Raw genomic sequence first — 22,847 nt, forward strand, 5'->3', positions numbered from 1 at the left:
TAATGAATAATACATATTAAACGGTAACCGCCTCATAACTGCACAATTTATTGCAAGCTTTTAAACGTGGCCTTCACGTACCCGTTAAATAATTTGCACTGCACAATAGCTGCACAATGCACTTCACATTTTATAAAATGTCGATTTTAATAATTACTATTTCATCTGACTAAAAACTCCAAAAAAAAACTGTATCCGTGTTCTAAGCTCTCCACATGCGGCGCAATCAAAACTTTTTACAATCTCTCTTCATGTAGCCATAAAATAAAAACTTAGTCAAATTAAACAAAACAAAAAAAAACAGAAAACAACGAAATGAAAAGTTTACTGAGCAGCGGTTAAAAGGAAAATAAAAGTACTTAACAAAACGATGGTTTGGGACACAGAAACAGGCCCGCAATAATTCCAGCGAGTCCTTATTCCGAAACGTAACGTTAACTTGATAGCAGATAATGCAAATTGGACTTTGATAACTAAGAAATACGCCTCGGATTGCAATTAAAACAATTGTAAATTTGTTGAAGAGCAAAAAGCGGGGGAGGTAAATGGAAGGGCCCTCGAAATAAATGACGAAAGACGGCCGTGGACAGCGCTTCGCGTCCAAACTAAATTACTTTACACAATTAGCTTTTGGAAATGTTTCTCTCGGAAATAAAGCAGTGGAAACGAATATTTAAGATTTGAACACTGCACTAAATCAGGAAGTTTTTCATAATGCAGCCAAATTAAGTGCAACTGCTTTTGCAAATTCAATTATGACGGGACAATTACTTGAACGGAGTGTTATTTTTTTACAATTTAAAGCGGTTGTCTCAAAATGCTGTAAAACAAAATAATCGAGTTGTGATCGCTGAAAATGTAAATGTTAACTCAATGCAAAACTAATTTCTTTGAAATCTGAACGATGCCAAAGTAATAAACGAAAAATAAAATGTAAATGGAATAAAATATAATGGAACAAAAAGGCTTCGAAGGAGCGAAAATTAGATTCGAAAGCTATACACCACGAGCGTTCGTTGTCGCTTAGACAAAATGAAGTTTGATCCTGTTTTTATTAGAACTCGAGATGCGGGGGAATCAGATCAAGTCGAGATATTGACCATATCACGCTCTTTATAGCTAATATTAAATTCGTACTTGTTAGTACATAGAAGACGAAGGCTTGTTCAATCTGTCAAAGCTAAAGACGCAATTCTTTTTATAATGGTGGTCTTTTCGTTCAAAATCAGTGACAGATGAAATGATAAATGTTTAAAGGCATGACAAAACAAGATGTATCTTTGTTTAAATTCGATTATTGTTGAAATGGAGTTCTCAATAACATAAATGAACTAAGTTAACCGTGATAACTTTGAAATAAACGAACATCTGCTTGTTCTGTGTAAATTGTTTGAAGATTCTCAAACAAGTCTAGAACTTTTAAAATGGATGATAACATAGAGCAATAAAATATTTAGATTTCAATAGGTGTTAATTATCAAATTGCAATGCTAATATATTGAGGAAATAAAGGCATGGTCAAAATATATGGCTCTTACAAACAAAATACATGATGTTCGTCAGCTAAATTATAATACGTGTAAACTAAAATTATTTCCCATTTCACCATTCTTTTGAATCAACCTCAATTTTCCTCTCCTCGTTATAGTGAATAGAATGAAGAAACAAATTGAGTCAAAGGTATTCTATTTCAGATTTTTCTTCTAAGATATTACTAGAGCGTCGACATTTCACTTCTTCCAGTCCATTAGTGACACCTTGGGTCTATCAAATAGCTAGGATCCGTGATAAATGAATTTTGCATCGCAACGGCTTCTCGTTCGTTGGAAGTGCAGCTACGATAGTATTCAATTACATTTTTCATGAACAAATTGAAACGCCAATCGAACTAGATTTTCATCTAGTATGCGAATTGGTTCAGGAAGAACTTGACTGCTTTATTTTTTGTGTCCATAAAATAGCTAGGTGTGTCGTTTTAAATATTTTCTCATTCTGTTGATCTTTGAAGGTTCTGCTTGAGTCTTCTCTGTCACCAGTTTACGGACTCGCTACGCAAGCGGAATCTAAGCCTCGTTGATGTATGATGTGGCAGAAATGCCATTAAACTTAGAAATGTTCCTGACGATAAATTCAAACCCGAAGAAAGCGTACAAACAACTCGTTTAGATTTATGTCACATTAAAAACAAACCAGATGATTATCTTACTTAACACCAAAGCTCTTGCTGTAAATACTGTTTATCCGTTAATTACACTTTTCGTAGTGCAGCCACAAAATCCACACTTCAGCGTCCTCGAAGTTTATACAAGTTCTCATCAGACTCTTTAACATCCGCTGTGCAACTCTTTCAAAGCATTGAGGTAGTTAACCGGTACTTCATAAAGTGTTAAAATTTTCCGCATTAAAACCTGGAAACTGGGAGACGTACAGAAAAAAATACTGGAAAAACAAGCCATCCAACCACGGGTTTTTATTTCGACGGAGTATTTTACATGAGTATTTTTTAAACCTAGGTAGCGAAGTTATTTTCGCTCGCCATTTTAAAGTAAATTGGGTTTTAGATGTAATGTCTTCGCGTACCTGTCGTGTTGGCTTCTTTATGCTCGGAAAATATGTTCTGGAACAATTTTCAGTACGTTGTGTTTTTATTTTCAAGAATTTTAACTATTTGGTGCACCTGCTTAATGGACGTGGTATAATTCTGGGAAAACGAGTAATTTACCTGAATTAATTTTGTATATTTCCGGAATTACTTAGAACTTTCGTATATAACTTGATAAGTACGAAGTTTATTTTGTGCTTTGTATTATAAACAACAATACCTTCCTGAATTTGCTCATGAATATTAATATTATTACTTTGAAAAAGGTCAAGTTTAATTTTAGTTTCTGTACGTCTGTGCGTATAATCGAAATGCGTGGGGGGCGAATACGGGAGGGTGTATGTATCGTTAGTCAGCTGTCGGGGTGACTCACTCTCGCCCCAATGTGCTTCGGTTTTATTTGTTTTTATACGACGCACCGCCAAATCTTCGGCCATTCGTATGGACGTTATGTACAAAATCAAGAATAGGAATTGTATCGGAAATATAAAACGTAAAAGCTACGAACGTGTCTGTCGCACGGTGCCATTGTTATCTTCTATGCTGGAAAAGTGATACTTATCTGGAATGACAGTTGAAATAAAAGCACATTTTCAGTCGGCTTCAATAGCGAAATTTTCAGAATTCGTTGTTGTGTTGTATGGTTTTAGTTTTCAGTTAATATTGCCCGAGGTGGATGTAGGTAATCTGCTGTTGACCTTTTAAAGATAAGCTTTATTCAATGCAAATTATTGCAAACAACATTTTAAACAGGAAAGGATGTATGGAAGCAAAATTCAGCATAACATAATAGGCTACGGGAATGGAAAATAGTTCCTTAGAAACAGGTGAAACCACTGGCGGTCATCATCAAGTACGATTATAAATTGACGCTGCCAATGCAATAAAAGGTCCCTGTTCCACCGGGATGATTATTTTCCAAGCTTAGGTGAGATCAAAACAAAAACAAACGCAGCAGGCGAAATGGTGTGTAATAAATATACCATGGACATAAAAGTGAGCGCATAAACCATAAATCACAGTGGCCGAAGGCAAGGAGGCGACGGAAGAAGGTAACCTCACGTGAGACAAAAGAATCGGTGACAATCGCCCTCAAGAATAGGCTGATAAATGGCAAAGCGAGATATACATACTTAACTATAGACCGAACAATGGGGAAGGAAGGATCTATCGAAAGCAATTTCGTCCAAAAATAGCACTAAGTTGGAGTGCTCTTAAAAGGTGTCTTTAAAATTGCTAAGACGTGGCTGTTATAATGAACGGAATCGTCCCTTTTCTTCGGAGGGGGGAAATTTGGCAGAAACTCCTTTTTTGCGACGCAAAGGGCAAGTGGCGAGCGACTTTAATCTTAACTTCATTAGGGCACGACACGAATTCATTGGGGAATTCTTCGGGAATTATTTATCCCAAAAATGTAATAAAATTCTCATTTCAGCATTGTCTCGGTTTGTTTAGCGTTTGCAAACAAATTGGAATTGGGAAGCTTACGGTGGTCGAAGCGGCTCAAGTTTTTATTATTGCTTACTGCAGTTTAAGTACTTTCTTTGTTTTGGAATGTAGGTGTAGGGCTTACACAATTTAATCGCTTTCCTTGTTTCATTGATCGCATGCCGTTCTACTTACTTTAATCACGTTTGTGTGCCGAAAATCTTTAGTAAATACCCTTGTACCTTTCACTCCAAATTAAGGGCTGGCCAGTCAAGCCGCCATTGTGTCCGCCCGCAACTTGTTCCAATAATTTTAAAGACTGAGATAAGGCGGCCGACACGCACGCCGCATAATTACCTGATTCAAGTCGCCTCCACCTGGCCTAGAATTTACCATTCAATAGACAAAATCTTTTGTCCCATTGTAAAAGCTAACAATTCAATGGATTAATTTGACGACGATTTAGTGATTGAGTGTTGAAATAGATTAAAATGCAGACGCGGTGAAAGAACAATTTACATTTTGAAAATGCACTGTAGGCATATGGCTAAAAGAAGTATATTAGAGCTCTGGCTCTACTCTCTACTCTGGTAACAATACTAGGGTTAGAGTATATAAAACAAACGCAGACCAATTATGTAAAAAGAACAAACTAATTTCGGGTTAGCTCAATAACTACATTTTCATTATAGAAGCAAATAATCCAGGTCATAAACAGGTTCAGTAATTATTACATGGAATTAAGAGAGTCCAAAAACATTTCCGCACCTGAAAAGCTCATTACAAGGAAACCGAGATAATGTAAGGCAGTGTTGAAACATTTCGTTACGTGAAATGCCCCAGGGAAGTATTTTTTGCCGTCAGGATACGACTTTAAGCTAATAGCTTCTCGGCTGCAGAATGGAATTAGTCACACGATCCCACGGAACAAAGAAATAACTAATGGAATTACAGAAATAAAATAGAGACATAAGAAGTTTTTCCATGAACAGGTTGAAGTCAAGACTGCTGAAAGGATCGTCAGTGCTAACTAGATCATTGGATATCAGTAGATATTTATCAGCTGACACCGGTCGTCACCTCGTGACCAAAAAGTCCCGCTACAGATTGCTTGCTTATTCACGAACTAAATATATGCAAAATCACGTCTAGTTAAGACTCAAATACATAATACGGTTGGCGATGTATCAGATTTACATCCTACATATAATTTAGTATCTATACGTTCATATGCTCTGATGGATATAAGAGCAAATAACATAGGTAAATAGTAACAGCATATTGAATCGCATGTTGATATTTACATTCACGCAGGCTGACACGTGACGATATATTTTTGCAATTTCGCTACCCATTCAAAAATGGTAATAAAAGAGTTGAACCATATCGTAAAAATGCACACTTACTGTTCGACAACGGATAATCGTCGAGTTGTTTTCAAAATTACCAGAATATCGTTGGTATACACCGCTTTATGTTAGGACTTTAATGCACGCGATTCCGTTGAATCGATACTCACTTTAAATCCTTTTGTTTCATGTGCAGGGCCTTTTTCATACAACGAGCATTAAAAACAATGGGTGCTTAAACTATATGAGCAGAGACAATAACGTTCATACTTTATTACTAGATTTTTTTTACTGATTATCTGGCTGTACTCAGACAAGATAATAGTAATTGAGTAGCATAACATAAAACTACTCTATTCGTTGCGATCGATAAACCGTGCTTGACACACATCTATGATAATAATAAAGATAAATTGGTTGTAACATTATAAAATTAATAACTATAAAATAGTGTTCAAAGCAGAAAATAAGCACTTACATCCATACAACGAAGAAGTTTACTTGACGGAGCGGAGGAGGTAATCTGAAAAAGAAAGCAAGCATTTACACGTAAAGCCAAGCGTAGTTGATATCAATTTGCATATTATTGCTGAAGAAGCATCACATCACGTGAACGGCTCTGATAAAATAACAGATTTTGATAAAAAACAGTGTAAAGCACGAACAAATAGTGCATACAAGAGCTTGTGCCGCTGTTAGCAATTAAAACTGATTTTGTCGTGTAAATTGTACGATGGAATTTATCTTATAGCTTAAGCCCGATTTTCGTTGACGCAAAAAATTGCACGTAAGAGTAAGCAGTGCACAGTAATTTAGACAGTATAACCGAAACATTGGAAGCACACAATAATATTAGATAGCATCACAGAAATAAACAGATACATTTAATCGCAGATTCTTCTGAAACGCGTGGTATTACAAACATTGGCATAAAGAAACTCAAAGCAAAAGATTCGGCTTTTGTATGATATCAGTAAAAACTCGTAAAAAGTTCCGTTTCCAAATACAAACATTTATTTGGTGAAATTGTAAAAGAAAAAGCGTTCGGTATCTCAACGGATGACGAACCTAAAGAGCCGGATGTTTCGCGCCTCGCAATTAAGATAGCATTACAATGACGCCAGATTTCGTCTGCGTTACCAAATGGACAATGTAGACCGATGCGAAAGGGATTGCGTACGCGATTGTGCCGTTTTTTGGCAATGGTCGCCGAAAACGGTATGATGAATACCGGTTTTTGTCGTCATTCAGACTTTCGACAAAAAACAGTGATGAGTGTGGTGAAATGAATGATGTGCTTTTGATGGTAAGACCGCTTAAAATAATTTGTAAGTTTTGATATTGGAGAATTGGTCTTCACCTCAATAGCAATCGGTTTTCTTTGAGAAGTACTTAAGCAATTTGTAAATATGTAAATTTAAATATCATAGCAATTTATTTAAATCAATATAAAACAGATTTCATCTTTGAAATTCAAATTCTTTAGTGTTGTGTCGATAGTCATTTATTCTGAGTTGAATAGGTTGTTAGTGTACAGTGACCGCAAGGAGTATTCTCCATAGCGCTTAAATTACAAAGAATTTTGCTCTTCATGAAGGTGCTAATTTTTTCATAACTGCGAGGAACGCATGCTTATAGAAAATATCAAAAGCTTCCAGATTTTCAGAACCAAAGACATTTTTCTGCTTGGAAGAAAAACATATCTTTGAACTCCTACTCAGATTCTGATAATAATCTTACTTCGCAAGAAGCATACATATAAAAAAATAACTTTTTGATTCGGAACGGTACCGACCCGAAAAACTATTACACAAGCACGAGATGTACCTTTCGGGGTACATGGGTACTCCAATGTTTAAACATCAAAAGTTTGGTACTGTAGTTTCGTTTTATCTTTATTCCGCAGACAGGGGCCGTTTTACATTCCCAACGAGCGCGTTTCAATTGCCTTTTACAGTTTGTGAGCACTTTTTGTTTTTTGAACTTTCAGCGCGTGACTTTTGGCTGATCGACGTTTACATGACTTCATATCGGTTATCGATTCACTCAGAGTTGATCGAGTGCATTGAAGCAGAATGATACAACTGCAATATCAAGTCGATGGGTGGGAAATACGAATGGATATTCCGTCGTTTGTACCAAAAATGATACTTTTGCCAGATTTCAAACCCATCATTTGAAGTTTTTTTTTAAATAATAAGCCGATACGTGGCCTAGTGGAGATTATTTTAAATACCAGGTAATTGCTTGCTCTAAAAGGTCTCGTTTAATTATATCGAAACAGTCATGGCAGAGAGTAATGTGTGTATTCTATTGTCAAAAAAACAATTCCATTTCAGGAATTACTAAATTGGACTTCGCCATAAAAATAAAACAAAGACACCGTAATACAAAATCACGAACTTAAAACAATGTTATTGCCAAAAGCACAGAAAATAGTTGACATGAGAAATAACACAAATCCAGTCCCTGACCTGGTTCCATTTTAGATATGCGAACTAAAACGAACAAAAACGGCACACCTACACCTAGCTGCCAACACAATATTTTAAAGGCTGTATTTTACAGTATGATTTGTATGTTCTAAGAGAATATTCTATTGAAAACGTAGGTGATTTATGTTTCTGTCTATCTAAGGTTTATGCTGCATGTTCTCTGTGTGTAGCCTTTCGTTTTATTTACCTGCAGTATAAAATGTTGTAGCTACATAGGTCCTGCTTCTATCTCTGCGGTCTTTAAGGTCAGACAGGCTATTTATCCGACGATTGCGGGAGTATTTGAATAACTATCGCTATTACTCATATGCTGTCCTCTCCTTGGGTATAACCACCTTTTAGTACCTGTCGATATTCTTAATGTCTTCATTAAGAAGCAACGACTTTTTGAATTAATTTTAATAGATGCCCATCAATCAATATTAACGAAGAATTAGGTATTTTGCAGATGAGACACGTCAAAAAGTTTGTAAGATTTATGTACCGAAATAAAACAATAAATTATACAAGAACCGTGTAAAAAACTACGCAAAATTTTAATATATTAATAGGAACAACGCCAAAATTATGTCAGAATAAAACGCTGGCAAGAAAAATGGTACTTAAAGAATAAATTAGCCACTACTAGTGTTTTGATAAAATTCAGTAAACTCAGGTTTCTATGGTGTATTTGTTGGGAACCGACCAATTGACATAATCAACTTTTCTCAAAGTATGTAATTATAAATACACGTACAAAAAATAACTTTCATTCAACATTCAGATTAATTCCCACAATTCCTAAATGGTAATAGATAGTATACAAATAGAAGCCAATACTCAACATCAAACTTCAACACTCTTGAATGATGTAAAAGGGTATTCAAAATTATAGTTCGGCCATTCAGAGAATGCGTTCCTGACACGTCGCGATTGAACTGACGACGTAATAACATTCATTGATTATTGATATAATAATGTTGTTTTAATGCTCCTCAATTGTTAAAACGGTAAACAACCAGCAAAAATATTTTTATCGTAACTGCAACGCCATTGCAAAGTTACGTCGTCAGTTCAATCGCGACGTGTCAGGAACGCATTCTCTGAATGGCCGAACTATAGTCGGTACATTTTCAACGGGTCTGAGCGCGTGAGATAATTGCTTTAAAATGTTCATAACAAAGTTTTAGGTGACAGCGTCGACATAACACGACTATTTCGGAGTGCTTCACCACCGCTTTTAAATCATTTAATATTTATATCGAACTAGGGGCCCGCAATTTTCGCTGCCGTATAATGGTCGGTGCCTTTCCGAGAAAGTAGCATTGTAGTGTTAAAAGCTTTTCAAAATATAAACCTATGATTTTCGATGCTAGCTTCCAGGCGTAGATGAATAAGGTCACAGACCAATGTTTGACATTTAATACTGTTGTAGAGTGGATTGTTCCTTCAGTAAAAACTATCGGTCTATACCTACTCGGTCTACGTTCATACAAAAACGAATGGCAACATGAATATGAGAAATACAATTCTAAGCAGAGACTAACAGTATTTGTGCAATGCAAAACATCCCATTAAGACTCGTTTAACATGTGAATAACTCCATACATGCATCGTAATTCGTTTAAAAGCCTCCTCATAGCTGTGTAATCTCCGGTATCTTCACAGTATGAATAAATTCCCGCGTGAGCGGTTTTAAACCGTTTTATAACTGCAGTACTTTCAGTATAAAGAGTGAGCGCGGTAAAACTCCCGTAAACCCTTGCACACTACTTATGCCACAGGAATGCAATGTGTAAATGTGAACTAACTTTTATTACACGTGAACCTGATTACGAACAACTTTCAGCTAAGTTTATTACGTTTTTGGCGGGCTTTCCGTGTAATTCGAGAATTCCTTTTGTTTGGATCCACATTTTCGTGTCTGAAGTGGAAACAAAAAGAAAGAAAAGGTTGTACTTTTCTATAAAATTTAACAAATATTCCAGTTTTTTTGTCTTGTGTTTTTTTTTCTTTCACACGTCCATAAAAGAATGTTACGAACATTTTTAAACATATTCAACCCTCTTTGAAGACACAGAGCCTTTGTGATGGCCTATGGAGCTTATAACCGCAGTAATTAACACCACTAATTAGTCAACATCACATCAACATCAGCTCTTGTTTTAATATTCCTTAAGTTTCCGTATTCAGCTGGAGATTATCAGATAGCCCACAAATGTGTTTGTTTTGCTCGGAGTCAGTAAGCCGGTGCGCTAACAAACTTAATATCAATGCGCCGGTTAATGCCGTTTTATTCCGGTTATGAGCGGCTTACAAGCTCCAACATAGACGCGCAATGAGCTCGATAGCTACTGGTACAGTCGATAGGATAAAGCTGAGTTTTAACTGTGATTTAATTTAATAAATAATTACGATTTAGTTTATGGCAATTTCATCTTTAAAGCGAATACATCCGAATATTTCCTCCAAAAAGCTCTAGCTAGTATAAATTGAAAAATTTGAAGGACTGCAATATTCTTTTCTCAATAGGAATTACTCTATCACTGACTACCTTTGTATGTAAACTATCTAATACTATATCAAGCTTCTGTTTAGCTTTAACAAGGTTAGCTCATATTTTTTTATTGACTGTACACCACGGTTCCCGTTCCGATTACCGCAATGTGCATTAGCGCTTACCAATAATAAGTGTTGGTATGTAAACTTAGCTGTGTTTGAGAGTATTTGCTTGGCTGCACATTTTATATCGAACATGTAAAAAAGTTTATAGAAGATATTTCTAAGGAATTTCAGTGATGAGTGTCGACATTTTTGGTAGAGGAAGTGAGAAAAAACAGTTGTTTTCAGACATAAAAGAAATTCAATCGAGCGGATTGTATAGGATTACGAGGTAGGATCCCTAATATTGTTATGTAAAGCAGGCTAGGATGACTAAGACTGGCCAGTCGGATAGAAATTCTTGTTTGGTTAGCCAATAATGTGTCTTTGAACAAGGAATTCGTACTTACAAAGGTACCAAAGTTTGCTGGATATTTTAGCTTTGAAACATAGTTATTTATCTCTATTGTTTCCATAGAAAATTGACGTTAAAAGTTTAAAATTTTAAACACATAATAGCATGAGGATGAAAGAGTAAACTAATTTTCCATGGCGATACATGGTGACTGAAAGTTACGACGATCACTCACCACACCAATTTAGATAGAATTTTCATTCTCCAAAATACATGGAAATGGGATGAAAATCACTAAAGTAATGGGCAATTATCTACCGCTCCATAATAATTGCAATTTGTATCGTCGTCGAGCCAAATTGCTTTAAATCCCGTTATTGCAGGTCATAGCTATAAAAATAAATTACCTTCTTGAAATTTTCTACCTAATTTTAAAAACAAGAATTTTTCGATTTGAATCTTATAGAGGGAAAATAAATGTTGCGTGCGGAGAATATTATGACGATGTTTTAAAGAAGGGATTAAGGCGTTGGGGACGGTATAAGTAATTGTATTTTTTTTGCCGGAAGCTTTAACGATCCTTTAATTAAACTGTCGATATATCTACAACTCTCTTCAATAAACACATTTTAATGTAACCATCAATACCACATCACAGTCCTCACAAAGGTCCAACAAAACATTCTTTTAAAAGATTAGATACATACTGATAGCAGCACGGTGTTAAAAGCCCGGTAGCTACCGCACAGCCCACTCATTATTCACTCGTTAGCTCGGCTACAACTCTTTTACACTTTACTAAGCCGCTTTAATTTCTTTTTTCATCACCGCACTGTGGAAAGTTCCAGAACAACTTATCCTAGTCTAGCGACTCCATACATTTTACTAGTCCGCAAACTCTTCGCTAACTAAGCAGGAACAGTTTCAGTAAACAATGTGCTCTTTAATTTCTAGTAAAGTTGGTAAGTGAAGGTAATACGTTACTTGCTGAGAAGTTCACCGTGAAATATTGTTCCGACTTCGTGAGTAAATCGAGATTTTTTGCGTTTAAATTGTTTTGACTGAGCTCATAATAGGCGATGAGTAGGGTGTTAATATGTGGTAAGTGGCAGAAAATCAATACATCACAGCTTAATTTTCAATATCTATTTATTTCAAGATAATACAAAATATAGACAAAGGCAAGTATCGAATCAATTCTGGCAGGTCAATAAAAGATGTAGCAAATTTTAAGACCCTTCACAGGTAAGAACCAGATTCCCAGTAGCTTTACGGAATACCCTAAAGGAAATCATTAAGCTACATTACCCGTCTCATCATTTACGTACTAATGAGAAGGGATCAACCATCTTATGTACCCAAAACTGATAATGAAAAGTCTTCTACACAATGTATCAAGTTCCTTGCAATTTAACAAATTAACAATTTGGTGTACGAAGCGGAACATGTAATATCAGTAACAATAATAATAAAGTACGCAAGAACCGCGGTTAGGACAGAATACAAACATGATAAACAAACCGACGATGTTTAATAATGACATTATAGAGCAACACCAAGCTTTTATAGCCAATGAATATTGAATACATTGCAAGACAACAATATTAAACTGACTGTAATTTAACATTATGAGATCGTCTTCACACTCTAGATACGCCTACACGTACACCAGAAAGTAGATTCTATTACAATGAATGAATCATGAGAATAATAAAAATCTTACTGGCCTGTTAGCTAATAAACAAGGTTAGAGAATACAGCACTGAAATCAATAAAACATTTCAATTACTCAGGTTTCGTATAGCGGCGTAAGTGCGTCTCCCTTGACAAATTGGGCAGAGGAGGCGAAACCGTCCTATTTCCAGCAAATGGACCATGAACAGTTTCTCCTCTGTAACCTGTCTGATCAAATCACCTCCACAGTCGGTACCCATGTAGCAGGCACACGAAGCAGTTCATTTATTACATGCAAGTAGTTCCGCTATCAAGTTTTATGGGTTTCAATATTAATTTAATGGCTAGATGGAGTTTGAGTGCACAACTTATCTCACTTTATAAGCAATGAGATACTTGTTTATAATTTCTACCTGCTTGTTAACTATGTAAATTGATACAATTTTATGCATTAACCAATTTTGCAATATACTTATTCCAATTGCGGTAAGTAGCTATATTTAAATTCATTTAAATGCTATTTTGTTGGTAACACATTTCCAATATGGCGAGCGTCATCAATCAACTGAACGTTCCGTTACATTCAAAAATTATTCGCGAACGATTGAATCGCGAATTTGATTCAAATACTTCGCAGTTTATCGAATAAAATGAGAGTAATCCTACGAAGTCGCGACACAATAGAGACGGGGAGGCATTCAATGTATTCAGTAAATCTTCGTATAGCGTGCGGTGTCAGATGCAAAGCGCTGTGCAGAACTAAATCGATGTTTAGCAAAAGCTGTATTCGATTATTGAACTGGGAATCGAGGATTAATACCACTGACGATTGTTGGGTCTGTGAAAGCCGTGTGCAATTGATGGTCAACTGGTTCCTGAATGGAATAGCGATCAGATTGGTTGATTAACGCGGTCAGGTCGTAAATACAGCTACCCCCATTGATCTAACACCAGTATAAAAACCTTGTCATATATTAAAATTGACGTTTCCAATTTAAAAGGAATACTAGTCGGATTTATAGTCAAAATTATTTGCATACTTGGCTGTATAATGACTGTTAAATTGCAAATGAACCTCATGTAGATAAGTTTGCACCTACGTTATCTATATTAGATTCAAAGCTAACATAGTGAGTGCTTGCTGTTCTAACTCACCTAACTCACTTACGGACGACAGGGTTTTGCACTCAAGAAAGAATGATTAATACGAGTTAGGCGGTCGAAATGAGAGAAATAACCCGCCCTAGCCCTTCGAGGGGAAAAATGTATTTGTTTAAATGCCCATCTATCATACCCCCACAGTTTCTGTCCTTCCGCAAAATTTATTGAGTAAGGTTCACTTAGTTTAAGTTTGCGACTATTTGCATTTACATAATCGAATATTGCAAATGTTATTGGCACATTAACAGAAATTATGACAGAGTTGAGGCATGAACTGAATTATTGGAGTTCTTAATATCATTTTAAAGGAAATGAACAATACTTTTGCAGAGTTCTACGAAAACTTCGACTTGAATATACGTTTAATTAAGAGGGAACAGACATACATAAAGCAAACAATAGGTTTGAATCAAAATTCTCATATTGTCGACGTCGAACAACCCGAAATTCACGACCACGTGCCATTACAAGTTTATATTACTTACATTTTAACATTGCGGTTGTCTAGAGGGCGTCAGGCACAACGACAGTTGATAACTCTTGCTAAATTAAATTTAATATTCGTTCTTAACATAGGTATTCGCCTAACTCTATTACTTGAAAACGAGTGATACGAGGAGTAATTGAATGGTGGAACCCGAGTCTTAGAAGCTTTAGATACATATGCAATACCTATAATATATTCATGAAAGTCATTGGAAAATAGCTAGAATGTAGATCTTCTTGTTATCGAGTAAGCTGCAGGTTTACCTAATCACCTCACAAGTCTTACGAGATACACTGTAGATAAAAACAGAGAAGTGATAGAACAGCTTTCCAATGAAAATAATGATATCTAGTCAGTTTATTGCGTGTCCAACAAAAACTGAGAGCGAAATGATTTATCACCAGAGTAACACGCATCGTACAGTTTCATTTTTATTCAATTTGTCGGCACTGACTGGACTCAATGCGATTCACGAAATTGATGCCGACCTAGATATTCATGGCAGGACTATAAAACCACAAACACGGGTGGCCTAGTATCTATGGAGACGAAGTTATTAAATAAAGCTAAAGTTACAAATGCAAGATTGTATTTGACCAAAAGGCTCAAGAAAAAATTCCGACCAGTTATTTAATTTATATAAAGTTTTGTGATTTACCAGAGGTAAAGGCCAATGATAAAAAAGAAAGTACAGAAAGCGATTCTAGGTATGAGCTTAAAGCTTCTAAGTTTTGTTAGATACCACAAGATATTTCTAGGAAAATGTAGTCTTTAGAAACTATTTCACATTAAAACAAGATATTCTGGAGAATATTTCGAGATCTTTTATAGCGTACCTACAGTACAATAGTAAGGTATCAACGTTTATTATAAGCACCAAAGATATCATAAAGTTGGCGCTTGTAAAGTCGCGCATCCGGAAAATATTAGACATTAACCTGGAATTCTCAACGCGATACTTCACTGTGGAAGATAACTACAGTATTCGCCCAATGTCACAGATGACGAGGCAAACAAAACTGTTAAGTTCCTCGCACTCATTTGGTAAAATATCTTAGAAAATGGGTGCTCATGTCGGCTGTCAGTTACACCGTGTGTACTTATCTAATGCGTTGTTTAGTTACACTCTGATATGTCTTGAGAACTAAGCTCTTGGTGAGGCACTGTAAGTGACGGGAACCGAAGGGAGCGTATAATTGCTGGGAGGTAAAAAAGCTTTTGGGAGTCTATTGATTGAGTTATTGAGGTGCTTGATACTCGATGATAAACGTAAGTAATGTAATGATATCAGTATTTTTTTAGATGTAACAGCGAATATTTCGGCATTCAGATCCTTCCATGTTACCTAAATGTAATTTGTTTAAAATAATTAGTCTCCCTTCAGTCTCGCTGTTACAACTGTCTACACCTACACTCAGTTTGAACCTACAAAGTTTAATGTTTAATGCAAATTGAAACATTACCTACTCAATTTAGATACCATACAAATCTAGCACCACTTCATCACCGAGGATGTCATCAAAGCATAAATTACACCTTATCGCCTTTGTAATAACAAAAACTGTGTGTTTGTAACAAAGACTGTAGCAACGCTAACGACTGAGCCGTCAGTAGATTTCCTCCGAGAGAAACAATGTTCTAGCCATTAGGTTCTTACATGAGATAGGTACGTGATCACATCCCTATGAATGTAAATTCGTACGCGAAACGCTCAATATTCGGGTCGTGTTCACGTTAATAAACAAGACATTTGTTTGATGCTGTACTCATGCAAATAAGGATACTGAATAATATATCGTGGCATTTTGTAATCGAAATAATATGATACGTTTTTGATATTGTTTGTATGATAATCATTCTTAATGTATTTTTTTGCCATTTGGAGAAGATTTATGCTACTCCACAATGGTAACGATAAAAACTAAAGTTCTGTATGCTAAACACGCTTTGTAGCAAAACGTAGCAAGAGAATTTTACAGTCCACGAAAAAGGACTCATCAGCCAAGGTTAACTTACAACTAAAAATAGTTTTTGGACTTCAATAAGCCTTGACTTAAATCCTATCAAAAGTTGGGTTCGTTAGCAGCTGTCCACCCAAATGAGTTGAGATACCTCAGATTATATTTGAAAAGTATCTGAAGGGTTTTTTTTAATTAATACCTTTGCCATTCAGGTAACCTTTTCGTAATGGCTGAAATATTTCATTTTTAATATATATTTAAGGGTGATGAAAGGTGTGAATTGATTTTAAATCAGTGAAAATCGATTACCCGTGAGCTTCAAGTATTTTTTGTAATAAAATTTAATAGGAAGTTTGCCCGGAACACGCTTGTTGACGCTAAAGCTTTTTAATGCGCCTTTCCCGACGCTGAGGGTTTTATACGCTAGCCAGCACTTATATACTTGTTTCCCATTTCTTTAAACGTTTACAACGAGGCTTATAATAAGGATTTACGGTATGGAAATAGCAATCATTTGCGGATGAAGATAATCGTAAAATATTGTCACTTTGGTATTAACCTTTTTATAGGCTTAGGTAAGAGTTTATTGTATATCCGGTATAGGTAGAAAATAAGTTTAAATATCAATTAATATACACATTTGGATGCTATAGTGAATACTGCTATAGTAAACTTCAGAAATGCCGCTTACGCCTACGCCTTCCCATACTTAAATTTTGCATATCTCCATCTTTTTGGAGGTTCGGTGGTTCGGCTTTATGTAGAGTATTTATTATAAAGACCGCTAGCTCTAAGCACCGCCTGCTTTCTTATTTCTAAATATTTACTTTTTATTACTCGTTATTCGAAATAGTCTAGAAGAGTTAGTCCAAATTATTATCAAATTATTATTATCTTCCCCTGAGATCTAAGTAAATAATACGCAGAAATAGCGAGAGAAAACTTATTTTATTAAAGTTGTAAATTATTTTGAAATTATATGTCTGAGATAGAAGCATCTAGAATTCTGGACTGCGGAGAAATATGGCGGGTAAGCGATATAAGTTGGGAAAAAGTTGTGGACTACGTGAACAATGTGGGAGCTAGCATGTTGCTCGAATAGTTTGGTTTCAGGTCAGATGTGCTACACTTGTTTGCCGATACCACGATATCAGTATAAAAAAGCATGTTTTTTTATTTCATTTTTGGAATCATCTCCGAAAAAGCAAGATCTGTCGCACAGAAAGGACATTTTTTCAAAAGATTTTTCATCGTGATCTGTTCCCAATTTGCAGTATCCCACGGATTGTAGCTTTTGAAACTCATCAATGGTTTTTTTCCGTCGCCAAAGTATTGCCCGCCGTTGGGTTTGGAAAAAACAGAAAGAAATTTGATCTGAATAGAACTTCACACCTACCGTATTTTCAAAGCAAAAATGTTGATTTGGTTGAGTTTCATAGCACAAAGGGGCAGCATTTTTGAAGCAAAACGGCTTCAATGTTCAGTAGGCATGTAAATTGCGTCGCGAACAGTTTTATCATTAACATGTTTCATCTACACAACCCACTTATCGTACGCAAGACTGCGAGCAACGTAATTTATGCGAAGAGTTCCGTTCAGAAGCCGTTGTCCGGAAAACATAAAAGCTTTTAACGTCATTACAGCGTGGCCCGAGTAATTTCTGCTGCGGTTCAAACGACATTACAATGAATTCAGATAATACATAAGAAATATAACGACAACGTAAGCGCAAGACGCGAAGATAACATCCAACCATTAATAACAGTTTTAAAGAAACTCGAAATGAGAAAAATAAAATCTCTTCAAAGTATTTGTTTTGGTTCGCACAAAGGGGCTTAAAATTGTACCTTCACCCGAAATGTAATTAAATTCGTAAATTACTTAGTTTGCGACTAAAATCCAGTCCAACAAACAAACTGGGGCAGTTCGCCAAAATAAATCTCCAATAAAAATAGCTTTTGCACAATGACGTCGAAAACTTCCGTTTAATTTAGCAGAGAACTTAAAACCGGCTTTCACTTAGCACGCGTCAAGAGCTTCAGAACTATTAATCTTGGGGATGTTTCCCAAAACAATTTATTACTGTGGCACGTTAACCGTGAGGCCTGCAAATTGGGACGTGGAGATTACGTGGGTCAGAAACACAGAATATTCCAAACAAACGATCGAACACTATTATGTGGAGTACGTGAGAGGCTCGTATTGTTCTAAGGGTTCCAACAAAGGTTTGCATGACAGACAGGTTACGTAGACAAGCTGGTAACTCCTCCCTTATGTGGAGCTATTCTCTGGTTCTGCGAGTCATGTGGCCGTAATTAAAGTTGCATAATAAAACTTTGTGGGGCTCCGTTTTCGGCAGTCATGGTATAGTTTGTGGTTGCTCACTTCATTAGGCTGCACGTGACGTCAACAGTTCTACAGTGTCCACGTCCACGCCCGCCTGCGCCTGCCACTGACAGCTCTCATTAATAATGCACGATAAACGAGACTGACACCAGCCTGTAATCATAGTGTTTGTTACCTTACTACATTAAAAGCTATTTAGCTGTTTTCTTTGTTCGTTAGTAGGTACCTTAACGAAGACGTATTAACTAGCACCGTTTCTACCTAAAATTCTTAATTTACCGGACTAATAAATTACGAAAATCTTGGATTAAATTCACAGTACGCTACGGGAGATGAAGCATTCAGGTAATATTATGAGTAAACTTAATTAATTTATGAGTAAAAGATTACAAGGGGCTGTGGTGTGGTATTTTGAAATGTTTATTTTTCTTAACACCGAAACATGTACTGTAATTTTCTCTTTCGGAATTCACGGCCTTGAAGCGCTGGCCGCTCGGGGCTTTACGTAATCGAACATACCAGAGCCTGTTACATATTATAAAAGGTTTTCAATTTCACTCAGACGGACATAAAGGTACGATTCGTGAAAATAAATCGCTACGGAATATAAGGATATTTAGAGACGAATTCTTGACAATCTTGTGCGAGCTGAATGGTGATTGGAGAACTGTTATTTGCCATCAATAAGCTGCCAATCATGCGCATTAACAGCTACATAAAAAATGTAATCATCATCTCTTTAAATTACTATCATAACTTTTGAGAAGCTAATAACCAACTTCTGCAACGACGTTCAATCACATCCGAAACCGTTATGTGGCCTACGCCTTCTTTTAACATAGTCTGCGTACGTCTATACATAATGAAATAGCTTTGACACAAAATAAAATGCCGACGCAACACCCTCCGCGAAGGCTGAAAATTAATCAAATGAACAATCTTCCAGCTCATGGCGTCTGAATTAGAAACACTTTGTATCTATTACAAAAGAAAACTTCAAAGGGGGACGAAGGAACAATGGAGGAATTTTTATAAACACAAAATTGTTAGTTTATTAACTTGATTATACGGTCAATCGCGGCTATCCATTGAGTTTGAGAGGCTAAGAAATAAGCTGCCCTATTTATAAAGTAGATATTTCCTTTGAAAGTCATATATTAAATAGAATGTTTACTGAACATTTTTAGTTCTTACAAGTTTCTAAGAAAGAGATTTACTTATAAGCTACTAGGAAATAAATTATGTATTTTCTGACAATACGACGTAGATACATAATCCCTGACAGGTAAGTACTGGAAAAACATCACAAGAATCAATGGAAAAGAAATGTCGAAGCAACTAAATAGGTCTTGCTTGCTGAAATGCTACTTTTCTTCGCAAGAAAAAGCCTCCTTTCTCTGACTGCTTGCAAGCTGAACTAGAATTCCATTGTGAGGAAGTTGCTGTGCACTACCTTAAAGTAGGTACAATCGTTTACATTCCTATAGAAGAAAACAGTATGAGCAAAACCTTTAGATTGTTGGTAGGTAGGTTTAATTTAGTATTCACTACAGTCATTTTCCTCTTTCTAAAGCACCTGTGATGAAAAAATGTGCATTTTCCTTTGGCTCGTATGATCTAAGTCGGCAATGTAGGTAACATAATATGACAACAAAGAACTTTTAACTAATTGAAACCGACATTACAGAGTAAATAAATTCCATATGCTAAGAACTCGGAGGTAGGGAAAGACGTAGAAAACTTATACAAATTAACCATTGTTCTGTCTGTAATTTCCGCAAAAATGTCCGTTGACAAAATTAAGAAGCCTTTCATACTTCTCAAGTTACTCTACTGTTTACATTAAACATAATTAAATTTTGAGAAGATATAATTTCAGTGAGATTACTCCATTAATAGTTAAAGAGGCAAAGTAAATCCAGCGCCCACTAATAGTGTCCACGTTTATTTACTCGCTTGATGAGTGGGCCACAGACTAAGCCGAGGTTTTAATTACAGCAGCACGGTGCGTTCCACAGATAAAACAATGTCCTCCGTGATCCAGGTCAGTTCAGCTTTAATGTGCTGCTCTATATTTCACGCTTGGATACTAAATTAAAAACTTCACTTTGAGAACGTGCTTTCAATCATTTTGTTGATGATATTGGATTGCAGAAAAGGCATACGATATTCTCTTTCATCACATTTCCAAGTGAACTATCAATGTATTGTTCCTAGTACTAAAATTACAGGCAACGTCATAGTGCTCGTGAATTCTGTTTGTGATAAACACAATTATTACAGCTAAGCTTGGCTGGCTTACTCCTGAAACTCGATCACAATCTGAGCTCTCAGTTTCTATGTAGCTAGGCCAACGACAAATGGTTTCCCGCTGCTGTTGGTACTAATGATAAATGGATTGTAGATTTTTTAATTATGCTCTTGTTTTATCATTACTCAAAAAGTTGACGAGTTGAAAATGTTAGAAGAGACAACTATACCTATATTTTAATCTAAAAATAATTTTGAAACACATGCTTACCAGGAATAATGAAGTACCTAATGGATTTTTTACCATGCAGAAACATTTTAATTTAAATCTTACAAAAATAATAATGATGTTTGAATAAACTAAAATCTCATCTGTAAAATACTTGCATAGTTCTTGTTGAAACGCTATGAAAGCAGTACTGCTCAAATAAAGTCTAAAGTACTCCTCACAAGATGATAATTAAAACAAACAAAAGGTTTGTTCTCGCTCGTCGGGTAGAAACTCAATAAATGAATACCCTGAACGGATCCAGAAAACTTGTAAAAGTGGATTTACAGTAAAGAAAGCTACCGTCCAATAAGAGTTGGGTTAGAATAATGGCTTATTCAAATTTAACTGTGGAAAAACCGCAGTTTGGAAAACGATCTTGGCGGGCAAACACCTGCGTACATTGAACCTTTTTAGCTTAATCTAGTCTAGTGTACAGATGTACCCAGGGAAATAGAAAACACACTTCAATAATGTTTTTCTCTTAATTAATAAAAGACTTTCTAAAATCAGCAACTCAACGAACCAAGCTGATTGATATCTACACACAACCAAAATTAACCAATTATCAAACAAATCTCACGAAACGCATCTGAACCCATCGTCCGTTTAATCAATTAATTTAATTAAAAACATAAACATTCCCACTTAAGATCCAATTTAAACTGGGACAGAATGTATATTGGCCACAATACAGTACCTAACATACGGCTGCAAAGGGCCGGATTGTGGGCCAAGGGACTGACGGGGCTGCGTCCGCACATCCTAGCAAATTACGCCGAAACGACGTGAAAAGAATTTTAATGACGGGCTTTGTACGAAGTGACTTTGATACTGCGGCCTTGAAGTCGGTGGTGAAATGCTCTCCACGTGTTCTTTGGGGGAACATGTCTCGGTAATGCAATAAGTGTATCGACCTATGCCGCTAAAGCTTTTCGTGGTAAGAGTGCTGAGAGCATTGAAGTTTTATAAGATTTGAGTTTATGTGTTGTCAATTTATGATGTTTTTTACGTGTATTCTAGAACGATCTCCAAGTCTCTGTCGTAATCAATACCGTTGAAAAACAATCTAATTTTAAGTGTGCTTGATCTATGTTCAATATACATATCTCAGACATTAAAGCCTGGAGCTACGCAAATTCATGTAACTCAATTAAGTTCAAGTAATTAACTGGAAATATTATTCGATTAGGTATATTGTTACCAACTGGAGAAAAGCAACATTAAAATCGGTTTTGAACTTCATTCAATAGGGGAGCCTATAATATTGAAGATCCTTTGAATCGATCAATCTAGATGATAATCGAGATTTACAAACAGTTGATTTTATTTGCTTTCATTCTCTGGTTCTAAACGTTTGAATAAAAATATAATAAAATCGGCCATAATTTGAATCGACGATTATAACACAAGGCAGATGACAAATGGAATACGAATAATATCGAATTCACGCATAATTTGATCGATTATTCATTTTTTCGATAACTAAGATTAAATCCACGGCTAGCGATGAAATTAACAATAAATTACCAGCTCCTAATGCTTTGTGTCATTAGGGAGCAATTAATCAAAAAAGCCGAAATGAGTGCGCCAAAAAATTACGACATTCAGACGGCGATAAACGTCATTATGTTTCGCTATCATTTTAATGTTTATGTTCGATTACAGAGAAATGTGCGTTCTGTTCTCGTAACGATAATTTTAGTCCTACTTAAAAAGTATGTAAGAGTATTTACAAATGAGCAAAAGCTCATCACTATAAAAAGTTTTCCTAAAATAGTTGAGTGTGCCATCATTCAGCCCAGTTTTTTTTGTATACTATCACCTTGCAATCGGCTTAACCAGCCCTTAACAGTCTCAGCCCAGAGAGGAACATTTTATATGGAACTAT

At 35.9% G+C, this 22,847-nt stretch overlaps 1 protein-coding gene across 6 annotated transcripts in view; it reads right to left on the reverse strand.

Moving 5' to 3' along the window:
- LOC124636725 (amyloid-beta A4 precursor protein-binding family A member 1-like) overlaps positions 1-22,847 on the reverse strand; it is a 132,378-nt gene that overhangs the window by 106,837 nt on the left and 2,694 nt on the right. For 5 of the 6 annotated variants that reach the window (XM_047173304.1, XM_047173231.1, XM_047173151.1 and 2 more), the window contains exon 2: positions 5,858-5,902. The exons of the other annotated variant lie outside the window; for it this stretch is intronic. The gene's annotated coding sequence lies outside the window, so the exon portion shown is untranslated. The remainder of the gene's footprint in view (positions 1-5,857; positions 5,903-22,847) is intronic. 6 annotated transcript variants of the gene reach the window in all.

This window comes from Helicoverpa zea, chromosome 1 (genome assembly GCF_022581195.2).
Source record: "Helicoverpa zea isolate HzStark_Cry1AcR chromosome 1, ilHelZeax1.1, whole genome shotgun sequence".
In the NCBI taxonomy this organism is placed as follows: Eukaryota; Metazoa; Arthropoda; class Insecta; order Lepidoptera; family Noctuidae; genus Helicoverpa; species Helicoverpa zea.